Consider the following 15,900-nt stretch of genomic DNA (forward strand, 5'->3'; position numbering starts at 1 on the left):
CCCCCCCCCCCCCCCCCCCCCCCCCCCGATCATTTCTTTTTCTGGTATACAAAATAGGGGACTTCACTAAGTCCATTCTTATGAAATATCGAATCAGATCGTTTACCCTTACTTCAACAAAAGAAGCATGAACCTCCTCTATACACGAACCTTTTTTTCTCTTGGTTGCAATTCAATACTTAAAAAGTTCGAACTAATTGAATACTTGTGTGATAAATCCCTCGAATGGGTTTTCCATATCCATAAAGGATATAATTGACAACTCGAAGTTACACATTATCCCTTTCCTGCAACAGGTCATGGGGGAAAAGCGTTGCTAAATTTATCCCGTCCGCTATTTCATATGTGACTACGGGTCGAACCAAAATAAAAAACTTTTTCTTTATAGGTGTGATCCATTGGACATAGATCCAATTTTTCAATTTTTTTGAATCCCCAACATTTTTTTTTCCTGTTCCCGGTGGTATTAAGATGCCGCTATGCCAGGATATCTTATCTGTCTCTCCAGGAAAATGGATATCTCCAGAAAAGATTTCCAGTTCAATCCTTTTTTTTTCTCTCCACTCAGACTAATCCCTCTACGTGGCTTCTTATATTTAAGGTGATTCGTGTATCGATTCCAATAATACTATTATTCCGTACCATAATGGAAGAAGATCCGGATAAGATATGCACTTCCGCAGGAATGGAAAAAAGCGATCTAATTTCTTTTGGTATTTTTGCCTAAATTCTTTTGCTCTTCGATACTCAATAAAATCCTCTTTCTTTATAATAGAATGCATCTCTAGAGTCTCATATTTAGTAATTCCCGAACTGTTTCTTCTGTATCAGGGATCATCGAAATAAGCAAGAATATTATTTCTACGGAAAATACCATTTATGGGTATTTCAATTGAGCTACCTGAACCGGGTATTCGTTTTTTATCTCGTTCTTGATTAGATTGAAATGTAATGATTAATCTATTTCTTCGCCTCTTTGCCAATAAATCAGAACTCTCGTGGAGAATGGGAGGATATATGAAATTACAATGACCGTTGCATATGATTCGATCAGGCCCTGAATAATCAAGTACCACCCCGCCCACTTGTACCAGAAGACTCTGAACTACAAAATTTCTGTTTCACTTGATCATTAGTCACTGAGAGCCTAGGCGTATATCTTTGTTTAGCAAACAGAGAATGAACATTCGTTTGATCTTGATCCTTGCCGAGTGAAAAAGGAATTATACTGGATCTGCACAACCCCCCTGACAATATCCATAAATGACTTGTTTTTGGTAAAAGATGAAGGTTACCATATGTATATTCGGGTGCATGATAGACATCGGTACTCCAATGCATTTCCCCTCTAAGTCAGAATAAATATGTTTTCGAACCCTCTCTTTAAAATTAAAGGTGGATGTTCCCGCGCGAATCTCGGCAATTACTTGTTATGATTCTACATATTGATCGTTTTGAACTAAAAGAAAACTTTTTGGTGGAATATTCACATTATGTATAATATCCTGACTCTCAATAGTTACAAACAGGTCTATATAACATAGAAAAGCAGGATGTCCATGACGTGTACGTGTGGGATGCACCAAATCTTCATTGAATTTTATTTTTTCATTAGAAGGAGCTCGTACATGTTCTGCAGTACCGCCTGTGAAGACTCCACCGGTATGAAAAGTTCTTAACGTTAGTTGGGTCCCCGGTTCCCCAATAGATTGACCCGCAATAATACCTAATGCTTCTCCCAATTCGACCAGATCACCATGAGTGGAACTCCGACCATAACATAATCGGCAGATCCTAGATGTACTCCTGCAAGTAAAGGGGGTTCGAATATATATTGGTTGTGCTCGAAAAGTTATGAATCGGTTGACAAGTCCAATACCTATATCTTGATTTCGAATGGCAATGCAACGCAAACCCATATATATATATCATCTGCTAATATACGACCAACTAATGTTTGGATAAAAATACGTTCTGTCATCATCCCATTTCGAGGGCTCACAGAAATACCGCGGATGGTGCCACAATCTGTTCTCCGTAGAACAATGTGTTGAACTACTTCAACAAGTCTGCGTGTGAGGTATCCGGTATTTGAAGTTCGTACATCAGTATCCACAACGCCCTTGCGGGCACCGTAACAGGAAATTATATATTCTGTTAAAGAGAGCCCTTCGCGTAAATTGCTTTGAATGGGTAAATCAATCATTTGTCCTTCGGGATCCGATATTAATCCTCTCATACCTACTACTTGGTGTACTTGAGATGCATTTCCCCTAGCTCCCGAAAAAGACATTATATGGACTGGATTTAAAGGGTCAGTCATCTTGAAATTAAGATTCATTTCTTGTCGCAAATATTCACTTGTAGCATACCATATCTCAATGGATTGATGTAATTTTTCTACCGTGTGTACATTTCCATAATGGTGGTGTTTTTCCAAAATCAAACCTTGTTGTTCCGCATCTTGGACTAGCCAGCCCTTAGAAGGTATTGTTAAAAGATCATCAATTCCTAATGAAATGGATGTAGCATTGGCTTGATGGAAACCAAGAGTCTTTAATAGATCCAGGATGTGCGATGTATATGCCATTCCAAAGTGATCTATTAATCTTCTAATAAGTCATTTTATGGCAGTTCCATCTATCACTTTATTGTGAAAGACCAGATCGTCCCTTTCTGCCATAAGTACCTCCATATTCGGCTGAGTAGGATTCGACAATAGGTTTGAGTCAGTGATTCGAAGACTTCCTTTCCTCGATCTTGCGTCGTGTATACATTCAAGAATTATGATACTAGTGGAATCGAAGAGACCTGAATTCCCGCGGGTATCATGTAATTACTTAACTTAGGTACCATAGGAAGAGGCCCGACAAAACCCTTGTATGGCTTCTTCAATTTCTCGATAAAACGAAATATGGTCAACGGTGGTTCGAATGTATATACAAAGAGTTTCCTTTTTTACACTTCTTACTATTAAATAGTGTCCATAAATCTCATGATAAGTTCCAAAAGAGTCATATTGGACTTCGATGGGAACTTCTCTCGATCCAATGACGCGTTGATCTAGTCGCCACCGGAGCCACAAAGGACTATCTAAATTTATTCGTTTCTGCCGATAAGCTCCAAGTGCATCATAGGAACTACAACAATAGGGTTCTTTTTCTTTTCTATATTTATAGTTATTATCGTAAATTTTTTCGTTTTGATAGTTTAGGTGATTACATGGATTATATCTATTTGCACAAATACCTCGACGATTTCCAATCGTTAATACATAGAGTCCCATAAGCATATCTTGGGTTGGTATGGAAATGGGATCCCCAGTAGCTGGAGACAAGAGATTCATATGAGAAAACATAAGTAAACGAGCCTCCGCTTGAGCCTCCAAAGATAAAGGTACATGAACAACCATTTTATCCCCATCAAAGTCTGCATTGAACCCCTTACAAACTAATGGATGTAAACAAATAGCACGTCCTTCCACTAAAATGGGTTGGAATGCCTGTATGCCTAATCTGTGCAGAGTGGGTGCTCTATTCAGCAATACAGGATGCCCTTGCATAACTTCTTGAAGTATTTCCCATACAGTAGGTTCTTTTCCCCTTATTTTACTTTTAGCAACTCCTATGTTTGAAGCAACCTGCTATCTGATTAGACCAAGAATTACAAATGTCTGGAAAAGCTCTACTGTTATTTCGCGAGGCAATCCACATCGATGTAATGAAAGTGAGGGGCCCACGAAAATTACAGAACTCCCCGAATAATCGACACGTTTACCAAGCAAAGTCTCACGAAATCTTCCTTCTTTGCCTTCAATTACATCTGAAAAAGACTTATAAACTTTATTATGACCATCCCTCATTGGTTGTCCGCGGATCCCATTATCAAGAAGTGTATCCACGGCCTCTTGCACTAATTTCTGAACTCATCAGTTTACCCCCATCTATTTGAATGATCGGTCTCAATTCGGGGGGAAGGACTGGTAATAGGCACAAAACCATCCATTCTGCTTCCACATTTGTTCGAATAAATTGCTTAGCTAATTCCATGCGTCTAACCAAAAAATACTTTCTTCTTCCAATTTTTCTATCTTCCCATTCATTACCTGTGGGCCCTTCTTCCCCTAATTCTTTCCATTCTACCAATGAACAATCTATAATAAGTCGCAAATCCAGATCGGCTAATTGTTCTCTGATAGTACTTGCTCCAGTAGAGATTTCTCTATTTCAAAATGTATTGAAGCCTTGAGTAGTAAAAAAAAGCGGGATGTTGTATTTCCAAGATTGGATTTCATATTCGAATGAACCTCGTAATCGTAAGAAAGTAGGTTTTTTAGATACGGTCCTAGCAAAAGAAAATTTTGGATAGGTTCCTTTATAGTATAGGATTTCCCCCCTTAAAAATCGGACGCGAGGGTTTCCTCTCATCCGGGTCAAGTAGTTACATCAAATAAGGGGTTCTCGTTTAAATTTTTTTTATAGAAAACCCCCAACGTTCTACTCCTTACTCAAGTTCCCAATCAGGATCAACCAACATTTCAATGAAATGAAATGTGAAATTATTGAGTAGTCTACCTCCCTTCGAATGCCAGATCCCTTTTTAAAGAAAACCTTGGAACTCATAAGGGATTTACTTGTCTATGTATCATTCTATTCGATCTTTTAGGCCCCTACTTAACCTCGAAGGTTATGACATGATTCCCTTAAAGCCTATACACGACGAATAGGCCCTTGTAACCATGTCATATTTGCTTACTATAACATAATTTCTCTCTAAAAGAAATGGAATGGCTAATTCCACGAAAGAAGTCTTTTCACGAGGTACAACTAGCAATTCCTATTTTTCTGTTACGGAATCGACCATAAATCAATTCCCTTTTTTGAAGTATTAAATACATCCATAATTCTGAGCTTAATGTTACGCCTACCACGAGACATGTCAAAGTAAGGGCATCCCAATCGGAGTGAATGGGATGACAGTTTCTTAGTCCCAATCTGTAAAATAAGAATTTTGATCAAATCACACATCGCAATATATTAGGCCTTCTAATTCCAAAATGGCATTTTCTTTTGACCCAATCTTTTTTTTCTCCTTATCGTTCGGGAAAGACAAGAAAATTTCAGGGTAGCAAACATTATCTAGAATTTCTCTTAGATTCGAACCCATAGCTGATGATAGAACTAGAATAGATATTTTTTTGTTTCTGACTCACACGAGCCCATATCCTTGCTTTTCGATCAATCTCTAATTCTGATCTTCCTCCCAAATCGGATATTATGGTGGCGCTATAGACCGAAATTCCGTTATGGTCAAATTCTGAAGGTAATAAATAACAGGTCTTTGCAATATTTGATTGATTACAATTCTGTATATTCCATTTACTATAAAGGTTCCCAGGGAATTCATTAGAGGAATGTTTCCAATAAATATGGTTTGTTCTTGTATATCCCTACCGGTTTTCCAAATTAATCCCGCAGGTACATATAATTCAGAAGAATATGCCAGTGATTCATACACATCATCTCTTTCTTTTATCAAGGGTTCTACCAATTGATAAGTTTCCACAAATAATTGAAATTCAATTTCTTGATCTATATCTTCTATTTTTGGAAATTTATAAAGTTCTTCCATCAAACCCTGATCAATGAACCTACAAAACCCCTCAAATTGTATCTGACTAAACCCAGGTATTGTAGATATTCCCTCATTTCCATCCCGGAGTATTTTAAGCTTCCCATTTATAGCAAAATCCCATTATTGGCTCATTCTTCATCGAACCATATGGATCGATCTAGCAATGATGGAATGTATATTCTGTTTACTGAATCACATGAAATTTTACCCAACTTCATACCATTGAGCAGAGCAATAAGGATAATTTTCTATTCAAATTCGAATTTGCAACAGGATAAAACATTCCTGGAATCATAATTATGCCGATTATACTTTTTTAGAGTCTTGTATAAAATATCAAAAGTAATCCAATTTCTACCTATTATTGTGATATTATAATCCGGTTGGGTACCCAAAAAAGAAATGATTCAAGGTTTGATTCGTTCTCTATGAATGAGAGAAAAACAGAAAAATCAGGAATAGTATAGAGTTTCTTCTTTTTTTTGCGAGGCACTTTTATCTATAGCTACAGCAACCTATCCATCCGGATATTTCCTATCCCAGCTATACTTGGGGCAACACAGGAAGTGCTATATCATAATTTCTATTTTAGATTCAAAAAAGGGAAGCATGATAATTCCTTATAGACATATATGCCTAAGATACCTAATTAGGATATCTTTGTAACCATCTCTGTTCCGGAGTTTACATATATATATATATATAATTGTTGTTATAATGTAAATTTAATTGAAAAAGATTGATTATTGAAAAGAATTGATATTGATAAGTATAAGTTGTGTATCAACTTTATTTTGTTGTCGTTGTTAAGGAAACGAAATTTGAGGTCTAAGAACTCTTCATGGATTCAAGTCAATAGTTAATGGTTCCAATTTGCCCTGCATTTTTCATTCTGTAACTGAAAATACACGTTTACATTTGCTTTTGAAAGATAAAAAAAGGGGGAAGTTTTTAGGTGTTGTTTATTTTGAGAGTTGAGATACCATACAATCCATCAAAGGGAATCAACTGGGTAAAAAAAAAGTTTTGAGGGGTTTAGGAAAGGGAGAAAGACAACGAGATTCAAGAAATAATAAAGAAGAGAGTGCCCTCTATTTTATATCCATTTGTTTGGCGGCATGGACGAGTGGTCATGCGGGGGACTGCAAATCCTTTTACCCCAGTTCAAATCCGGGTGCCGCCTCATCTACAAAAAGTGGGAAAGACTTTCTTTTTTTGCTCAGCAGAAGCAATAGATTCTAGAGGAAACCAAAAATAAAAGCCATATTTTGGAGAGATATGGGGTAGGTAGTGCTGGATTGTATATTTTATGCTTTTTGCTTATGAAGGGCAACAAAAGAAACTAAACAATAGGCCTTACTATTCCTACATCTTCCATTAAAAAATATTTCCTTGATAATACAAAGAAAATCCATGTGTTGTGTATCTTGCTTGTGGTTAATCCTTCCCTATTCTACCAGAAATCATATAGGAACTTGTTGTGGGTGGATTTTTTGGATAGTTTGATCAATAGCGTTTGGTCATAATCCCTTTTTGACTCTGCACCATAGATTCCACTATTATTAGTGATCAATAATGGACGAATTCCTTCATATTCATAGATATAGGGGACATAATTCACATGGATATAGTAAGTCTTGCTTGGGCCGCTTTAATGGTAGTATTTACATTTTCCCTTTCACTTGTAGTATGGGGAAGAAGTGGACTCTAAAAGCACTACTAATTGAGTTGAGTAATCAAACTGTAGCCATTTTTTCATATATCGTTCTGCAAAGGGATTTTAAATATTAAATATCCATTTCAAAATTATATTGGATTACAGTAATGGACTATATTAAAAAGAATCTTTCAATCAAACAAAGAAAATATATGCAAGGAAGAACTAGAATTGGTGTGTTAGTTACATGATGTACATCACATATATGAAATTTATAGATATGTACATATATGAAGATACAAGATACATCTTGTAGATCAATCTAGATGAAGCCTATACCTATTTATACAGTATCAGTACAACTTTAGACAATACAATAATAGAAAGTATGGTAGAAATAAATTGATATCTTTCTACTATACTACCAGATCTCATATACTGTTGATTCTAGTCCGCTCATTTCATTTAAGACATGGAATGAAAATCCCTTTTATTTCTTCAATCATTAACAAGAGAAAAGAAGTAAAGCTTCATTCGAATCAATTATTTTGACTGACTGCTTTTACGTAGATGATAAGTAAAAAAAGCAGTAGGAACTAGAATGAACAACGCAGTAGCAATAAATGCGAGAATATTTACTTCCATAATCCCATCGTTTTTTACTTCACAATAACTCGGGATCTAATCTCATAGATATGATAAATCTTCTTCTCTAAATTCAATGAAATGAATTGCATCCCAATGTTATTTGATATTGAATCAGATCAATATCATGAATAACAATATCTGAGCTTTCAGATCGATTCATTGTCGAGAATCGAATAGTATAACATAGGAGGAGCTTTTATCCATAACGAATCCAAAAAAGGGATTCTTGATACAACAAAGAATCCCTTTTCTTTTTTCATTCTTTTCTATAACCTACTGTCTTTCGTATACAACCATCTGATGAGGTATCATTTGACCCGTCTTCCATTTCAATTGGTCACAAACCCAAACAGTAAAAATGAAATGGAAAAAAGTGAAGTTCGAAACTAATTAAGTTTGTTATGATCTAAATTTCTTGGAAGACAAAGAGGTGTGATAAAGTTGGATTCGGGTATAAAAGATCTCGTTTTTTTATAAATGTACTTTTTTGGAGTTTACTCTTGCTTCGATAGGACTCCTTCATCAAAGAAAAACAGGAGAGAGAAGAAATATTATTCATTTCCTTATTAAGCAGGGTATGGCAGATCTTTCTTTGATCTCTCTTTTATAAAAAAAAAAAAACATCTTTCCTTGGATTGAAACCGGAACATATATCATATCCGAAATTCAGTATGGAAGTGAGATAGATAGATTGTTTCCAATTAGGAATTGAGGTTCCTAAAAATAGGAGCTAGAAAATAAAGAGGTGGTTTTAATAGAATATAAAAAGGATTCTGGTGCGCCAACTCTGTTAAGGTCAAGTTCATTTTGTATCACACAATGAAGGAATCCAATTTGTATGTATGCTCTCGGGAACCGGGTGGGTATTATATTGAATTCCATGTATCAGAACCAATAGAAAAAGTAAAACCTGTGCGGTATCTCTTGAAATCCTAATAGGAATCTAGCTCTCCCCACGAATCAGTACTAGTCGAGAATGAATTTAAATTCTTGTATTTTTTCGATGATAAAAAAGACCTCCGACGGGAATTAGATTTTGTTTTCAGTCCTCTCTCTTCACCGAAAATAGAGAAATGAGTTGACGGATTCATCGGATCCTAGGTCGGGACTGACGGGGCTCGAACCCGCAGCTTCCGCCTTGACAGGGCGGTGCTCTGACCAATTGAACTACAATCCCAGGGAAATAAGATGTACATGATACATATTCTTATTATTTAATTCATAGCATATTTGTATTTAGAATCGTTGTGTTGTAACAGAGATAGAAGTGATATGTTGATATTCACATGGGTATGGGCTTTAGTGAGAACGACACGTATTACTAGTAGTCAAATCATTTCATAATAAATCTTTCGGTGAAAAAGAAAAATGCTTTTTTCTTTACCTCCCCTTATATATTAAGATTACAGACCAGATCATTAGAAAGTATAATATATGGGAACAAATAAATTAAGGATGTAGCGTAAAAAAGTATTCTTTTCTTTCTTCGTCTGGTTTCTGGAGGCAAAATTTTTTCTATTATCTCATGATGGATCGGAGGATTTTTGGGCCGAGCTAGATTTGAACCAGCGTAGACATATGCCAACAAATTTACAGTCCGTCCCCATTAACCACTCGGGCATCGACCCAGGAAGAATCCATTTTAGACTTATGGATAAATTCATGATCAACCTCTTTTCGTAGTACCCTACCCCCAGGGGAAGTCGAATCCCCGCTGCCTCCTTGAAAGAGAGATGTCCTGAACCGCTAAACGATGGGGGCATACTCGCCTGATCGCCTACTATACTGATAGTATGAACAGTTTTTTGTAATTGTCAATATAATGTAATGCTATGACTAAATTCGAAGAATATTTTCTGCTTTCATTATTCCATCTAATTTATTTTTCTATAAAAATTGCAGGGTACGTGTCGAATTTCTTCATCAATGATTCGATGAAATATCTTAGATCTACGTCGAATTGTGTCTCAATCAAATGAATCTCATTCTGATGAGGGTAAAAAAATCTTTTAGGGGCGGTCTAGGAAAAAAGCTTATTTATATTTTATTTTATCAATATTAATGCACTACATTTTTTCAAGACTTCTCAAAAAAAAATCTGAAGTAAATTTTTTTTTGATTGGTCCTGAACGGGCCGAGATCTATCTATATGATGTATATTATATAATAGGTACATACAGTAGACTCATAGTGACTGTTGGTTCATTCAACAATTGAATCAAATGAGCCCTTTTAACTCAGCGGTAGAGTAACGCCATGGTAAGGCGTAAGTCATCGGTTCAAATCCGATAAGGGGCTTTTTTCACAAAACTCTAATCTAAGTCTTCGGTTTGGAGCGGAAAATACAGATATTGTTGCTTTTTGTAAACTCAATGGCAAAAAAAGGAAACATCCACATAAATATAAAAGAACTTATTATAATATAATAAGTTCTTTTATATATTTATAGTAGTATAGTTATAAAGTGGAACATTTTTCTTGATTATCATGATCATCACTCCGCTGGGTAGAAGAACTACTATGTCACTTTAGAAATCAACAAAAGAAAAAGTAAGTGGATCTGGCCCATTGAATCATGACTATATGAGCTATTCTGATATTAAAATTCAATAGTAGAGAGAAAATTATAGCAGCGTACCCCCTTTATTTCTTTTTTATTTACTTGGGATACGGAAGAATTTATCAATATTTCGGATTTAATGTTCTTGTTCCTGAATGCTTCATAGAAATAAATGGATATTCTGTTCCTATACAGAAAAACATTTCTTCCGAGTCACAAAAACCGTCTATTTTGGAATATCTTTCTGTGATTTCAATATTTCTATTATAAATCTACAATTGCAATCTACATCAGATCGTGGTTTCATGTACCAAATATTTCCATATCAAGGCATCCGATCTTTTTGGTTCGACAATGGGATGGAGAACGGATGTGAGAAAGAAAGAGACTTTCATTTCCAGTTTACTATTGTATTTCATTCATTTAGGGACAGGTACAAAAAAAGGGGGATTTTCCCCTTTTTTCGGGCAGATAAAGGGAAAAAACGCAATGTCTTTTTCTTTTTTAGTTCGACCTATAAAAAGATATAATCTGGAGCTTTAGATTCAGTTGAAGTACAGATAAATCTATCTTACGAAGACAAAAACAAGAGTCATATATAGAATTATATGATAGTACTGTAATAGTTTAATATAGGAGAATTCATATAGAATTTTATGGGTCTTTTCGCAATATCACGAACCAGATCCAAGAAAAGAATAAGATTAGTTCCTGGGGTGGGGTAGGTCTAAGGAGAAACTGGTGAGAGAGAGAGGAGATAACTTGTTCCTTGAACAGCCTAAAAACACCTCTGATTCCTAAGTCATAAGAAAATTCAGGGTATAGGCATGAATCGTTCAATCGATCTCATGGATTTTCTAGGCCATTTATGATCCAATCTAAGGAAAGGTTTTTTCTCTTTGAAACCCATTGCAAGGGGCGATGGACGAGGAATCATACGTAAATGATAGAACCCTCGTATATCCTAAGAATGCTATGAGGTGCTCGGAAATGGTTGAAGTAGTTGAATAGGAGGATCACTATGACTATAGCCCTTGGTAGATTTACCAAAGATGAAAAAGATTTATTTGATACTATGGATGACTGGTTACGGAGGGACCGTTTCGTTTTTGTAGGTTGGTACGGTCTATTGCTCGTTCCTTGTGCTTATTTCGCTGTAGGAGGTTGGTTCACAGGTACAACCTTTGTTACTTCATGGTATACCCATGGGTTGGCGAGTTCCTATTTGGAAGGCTGCAATTTCTTAACCGCCGCAGTTTCTACTCCTGCTAATAGTTTAGCACATTCTTTGTTGCTACTATGGGGTCCTGAAACACAATGGGATTTTACTCGTTGGTGTCAATTAGGTGGTCTATGGGCTTTTGTTGCTCTCCATGGCGCTTTCGGACTAATAGGTTTCATGTTACGTCAATTCGAACTTGCTCGATCTATTCAATTGCGACCGTATAATGCAATTGCATTTTCTGGTCCAATTGCTGTTTTTGTTTCTGTATTTCTGATTTATCCACTAGAACAATCTGGTTGGTTCTTTGCACCTAGTTTTGGTATAGCAGATATATTTCGATTCATCCTGTTCTTCCAAGGATTTCATAATTGGACGTTGAACCCATTTCATATGATGGGAGTTGCCGGCGTATTGGGTGCTGCTCTCTTATGCGCTATTCATGGTGCTACCGTGGAAAATACTTTATTTGAAGATGGTGATGGTGCAAATACATTCCGTGCTTTTAACCCAACTCAAGCCGAAAAGACTTATTCAATGGTCACCTCTAACCGCTTTTCGTCCCAAATCTTTGTGGTTGCTTTTTCCAATAAACGTTGGTTACATTTCTTTATGTTATTTGTACCAGTAAACGGTTTATGGATGAGTGATCTTGGAGTAGTCGGCCTGGCTCTGAACCTGCGTGACTATGACTTCGTTTCCCAGGAAATACGCACAGTGGAAGATCCTGAATTTGAGACTTTCTATACTAAAAATATTCTTTTAAACGAGGGTATTCGTGCATGGATGGCGGCTCAGGTTCAGCCTCATGAAAACCTTATATTCCCTGAGGAGGTTCTACCCCGTGGAAACACTCTTTAATGGAATTTTAGCTTTAGCTGGTCGTGACCAAGAAACCACCGGTTTCGCTTGGTGGGCCGGGAATGCCCGACTTATAAATTTGTCCGGTAAACTACTTGGGGCTCACGTAGCTCACGCCGGATTAATTGTATTCTGGGCTGTAGGAATGAACTTATTTGAAGTGGCCCATTTCGTACCAGAAAAACCCATGTATGAACAAGGATTGATTTTACTTCCCCATCTTTCTACTCTAGGTTGGGGGGTAGGTCCTGGTGGGGAAGTTATAGATACCTTTCCATACTTTGTATCTGGAGTACTTCACTTAATTTCCTCTGCAATATTGGATTTGGCGGTATTTATCATTCACTTGTCGGACCCGAGACTCTTGAAGAATCCTTTTCATTCTTCGGTTATGTATGGAAAGATAGAAATAAAATCACCACAATTATGGGTATTCACTTAATATTATTAGGTATAGGTGCTTTTATTCTAGTACTCAAGTGATAAACGCATTTATGTGTCTAATATATCTCAATTGTATATAATGTTAGTGCTCGATTCTATACTTATTTGGTTATTTTATTTATTTGTAGGTATTTTTAGAAGAATAAGGTTTTGCGGCGAAATTGGCTGAGAATGCGACGTTCGGACCTCCGTTGATAGAGTACCAGAAGCGCCCCAGAAATACCCCGGAGGAACCCCGAAAAAGTGCGGAAAATGTCCCAGAAAAATCACTATACGGACCCTCGATTTTGGATAAGGGGTAACCTAATTACTAAGGGGTAACCTATTTCCAGGCAGCTGCTAAAGGGAGAACAGCACATGATAGGGGGACACCCACCTTCTTCACGATTTGAATCAAAAAGATTTGGCGGGAAAAGATACCTCACGTCTGCAGATTTTGGACGTGAAGCTTTGGGCAGTTTTAAAGAAATTCAACACCGGAAATTGATTGGGCTGGACTTGATATGACTTAACAAGTTCATTAGAAGCAATTGGACCGATCAACTTGGGCTGGAATTTCCGGAAAAAGGAAACAGAGCAAATAAGGAAACACGGTCCTGTTGGGTTTGATTCTGGATATTCAAAGAGATTAAAGGCAAGAAATTCGTTCCAAAGGTACATATTCTATCTAAGGAAGAGTTTGAGATAAGTGGGAAGGCTCAGAAACGCGTGAAACAATTTATGGAAGGAATTATTGTCGTGACTGCCAAGGAAGGAAAGAAGAATTTTGATGCGATTTGGGAAAGATTCAATGACCCTTTTTGTGTATAAATAGGATGCTTAGGTCACCTAGAAGAAAAGACGAGGAGTTTGGGGTCGATAGGAGAGCTCAGGAGGCGAGAATCAGAGATTACAGGAAGCCTGTCTTTGTTGCTGCTGAAGAAGAAGAACAAGCGTTGCAACTAAGAACAGCATCTCAAATTCGCAACACTGCTACAGTATTCTCTTTGTAACAGCTGAACATCCACATTTATCTTCAGTTAGCCACACCTCCTGTAACAGTGAACTCTGTAACGCCAGTACGTCGTTGCATATTCACTGAATCATATCATCTCTTCAATAAAAACAACTTTTGAGCCATGATTTATTCTTTTGAGCCTGTTTTTGATATGAGGAGCTAAACCCAAACACTGGGATGACGGAGGAAGCCCTATTTCACGCATGTGGTAATTCTAATAATTCTTTTATGACTATTTGCATTGATTTTTAATCGATTTATGATTTTTATTGAATGGGTGTGATTTCGTTTGATGGTGTATGCTTGGTATATGTATTTTTGATACATCATGCTTTTGATTTACAGTCATTGCTTTTCAAAAATCTATTTTTGGCAAAGAACAAGAGTCCATATTTTTATTATTTGAACTATAATTGATTGGAATTATTATTTGAGTCGCATGAATGGAATTTGGTGGAATCCTGAGTCTCAGTCTCTCTCGACATTGTGACAAACCTTTTGTATATTTACTTTCTATTTTTATTTTAAGTCTAGAACCCAATCTTATCGAGTCCGAGTTGAACGAACTTTATTACCACTTTTTCTACAACAATTAAAATCACATCATCAAGGCTCTTTATTTTGGGGGCGTATATGATACTTGGGCTCCTGGGGGGCGATGTAAGAAAAATTACTAACCTGACCCTTAGCCCAGGTGTTATATTTGGTTATTTACTAAAATCTCCTTTCGGGGGAGAAGGATGGATTGTTAGTGCAGACGACTTAGAAGATATAATTGGAGGGCATGTATGGTTAGGTTCCATTTGTATATTTGGTGGAATCTGGCATATCTTTACCAAACCCTTTGCATGGGCCCGTCGCGCCCTTGTATGGTCTGGGGAGGCTTACTTGTCTTATAGTTTAGCTGCTTTATCTGTCTTTGGTTTCATCGCTTGTTGTTTTGTCTGGTTCAATAATACTGCTTATCCTACTTAATTTTACGGGCCCACTTGGCCAGAAGCTTCTCAAGCGAAAGCATTCACCTTTCTAGTTCGAGACCAACGTATTGGGGCTAACGTGGGATCCGCTCAAGGACTACCGGTTTAGGTAAGTATCTAATGCGTTCCCTAATAGGGGAGGTCATTTTTGGAGGAGAAACTATGTGATTTTGGGACCTCCGCTCTCCCTGGTTGGAACCTCTAAGGGGTCCAAATGGCTTGGACTTGAGCAGGCTGAAAAAAGACATCCAACCTTGGCAAGAACGGCGTTCTGCGGAATATATGACCCATGCTCCTTTAGGTTCCTTAAATTCCGTGGGTCGCGTAGCTACTGAAATCAATGCAGTCAATTATATTTCTCCTCGAAGTTGGTTAGCTACCTCTCATTTTGTTCTAGGATTCTTCCTATTCATGGGTCATTTATGGCATGTGGGAAGAGCTCGTGCAGCTGCAGCAGGATATGAAAAAGGAATTGATCGTGATTTGGAACCTGTTCTTTTCATGACCCCTCTTAACTGAGACAGGAGATCGAATGCATGAATTAGGAATCAATTTGATTCCATCATTTGGATTAGGTAATACTTAAAAAGTGTTCCTTTTTACTTTCTTTTTTCTGGCTCGGCTATCCCATCTAGCCGAGCCATTTCACCTTATGATACCAGGTTAAGCCAAAACAATAAAGAAATAAATTTATTCAATGAGAAAAAGGAGAGAGAGGGATTCGAACCCTCGATAGTTCTGAACAAATAACTATACCGGTTTTCAAGACCGGAGCTATCAACCACTCGGCATCTCTCTGAAAGACAATTTCTATTTTATTTGTATTCCCCCGAATAGAACATGGTCATCTGAGTTGATACTATCACTATTTGTAGAAACATACCAAGTGTTAGTCTATAA

General features: G+C 37.0%; 2 non-coding genes and 1 pseudogene across 2 annotated transcripts; 2 read left to right on the top strand and 1 right to left on the bottom strand.

Annotated features, from left to right (window-relative positions):
• Window positions 1-9,042: 9,042 nt before the first annotated feature.
• Window positions 9,043-9,116, bottom strand: TRNAD-GUC. The gene has a single exon. It is a non-coding gene; the product is annotated as a tRNA-Asp (tRNA).
• Window positions 9,117-10,165: 1,049 nt separating this feature from the next.
• Window positions 10,166-10,237, top strand: TRNAT-GGU. Its single transcript has one exon. It is a non-coding gene; the product is annotated as a tRNA-Thr (tRNA).
• A 1,150-nt stretch (window positions 10,238-11,387) lies between these two features.
• On the top strand, window positions 11,388-15,519 carry LOC113294810 (annotated as a pseudogene).
• Window positions 15,520-15,900: the final 381 nt, after the last annotated feature.

This window comes from Papaver somniferum, chromosome 1 (assembly GCF_003573695.1).
Source record: "Papaver somniferum cultivar HN1 chromosome 1, ASM357369v1, whole genome shotgun sequence".
Lineage (NCBI taxonomy): Eukaryota > Viridiplantae > Streptophyta > Magnoliopsida > Ranunculales > Papaveraceae > Papaver > Papaver somniferum.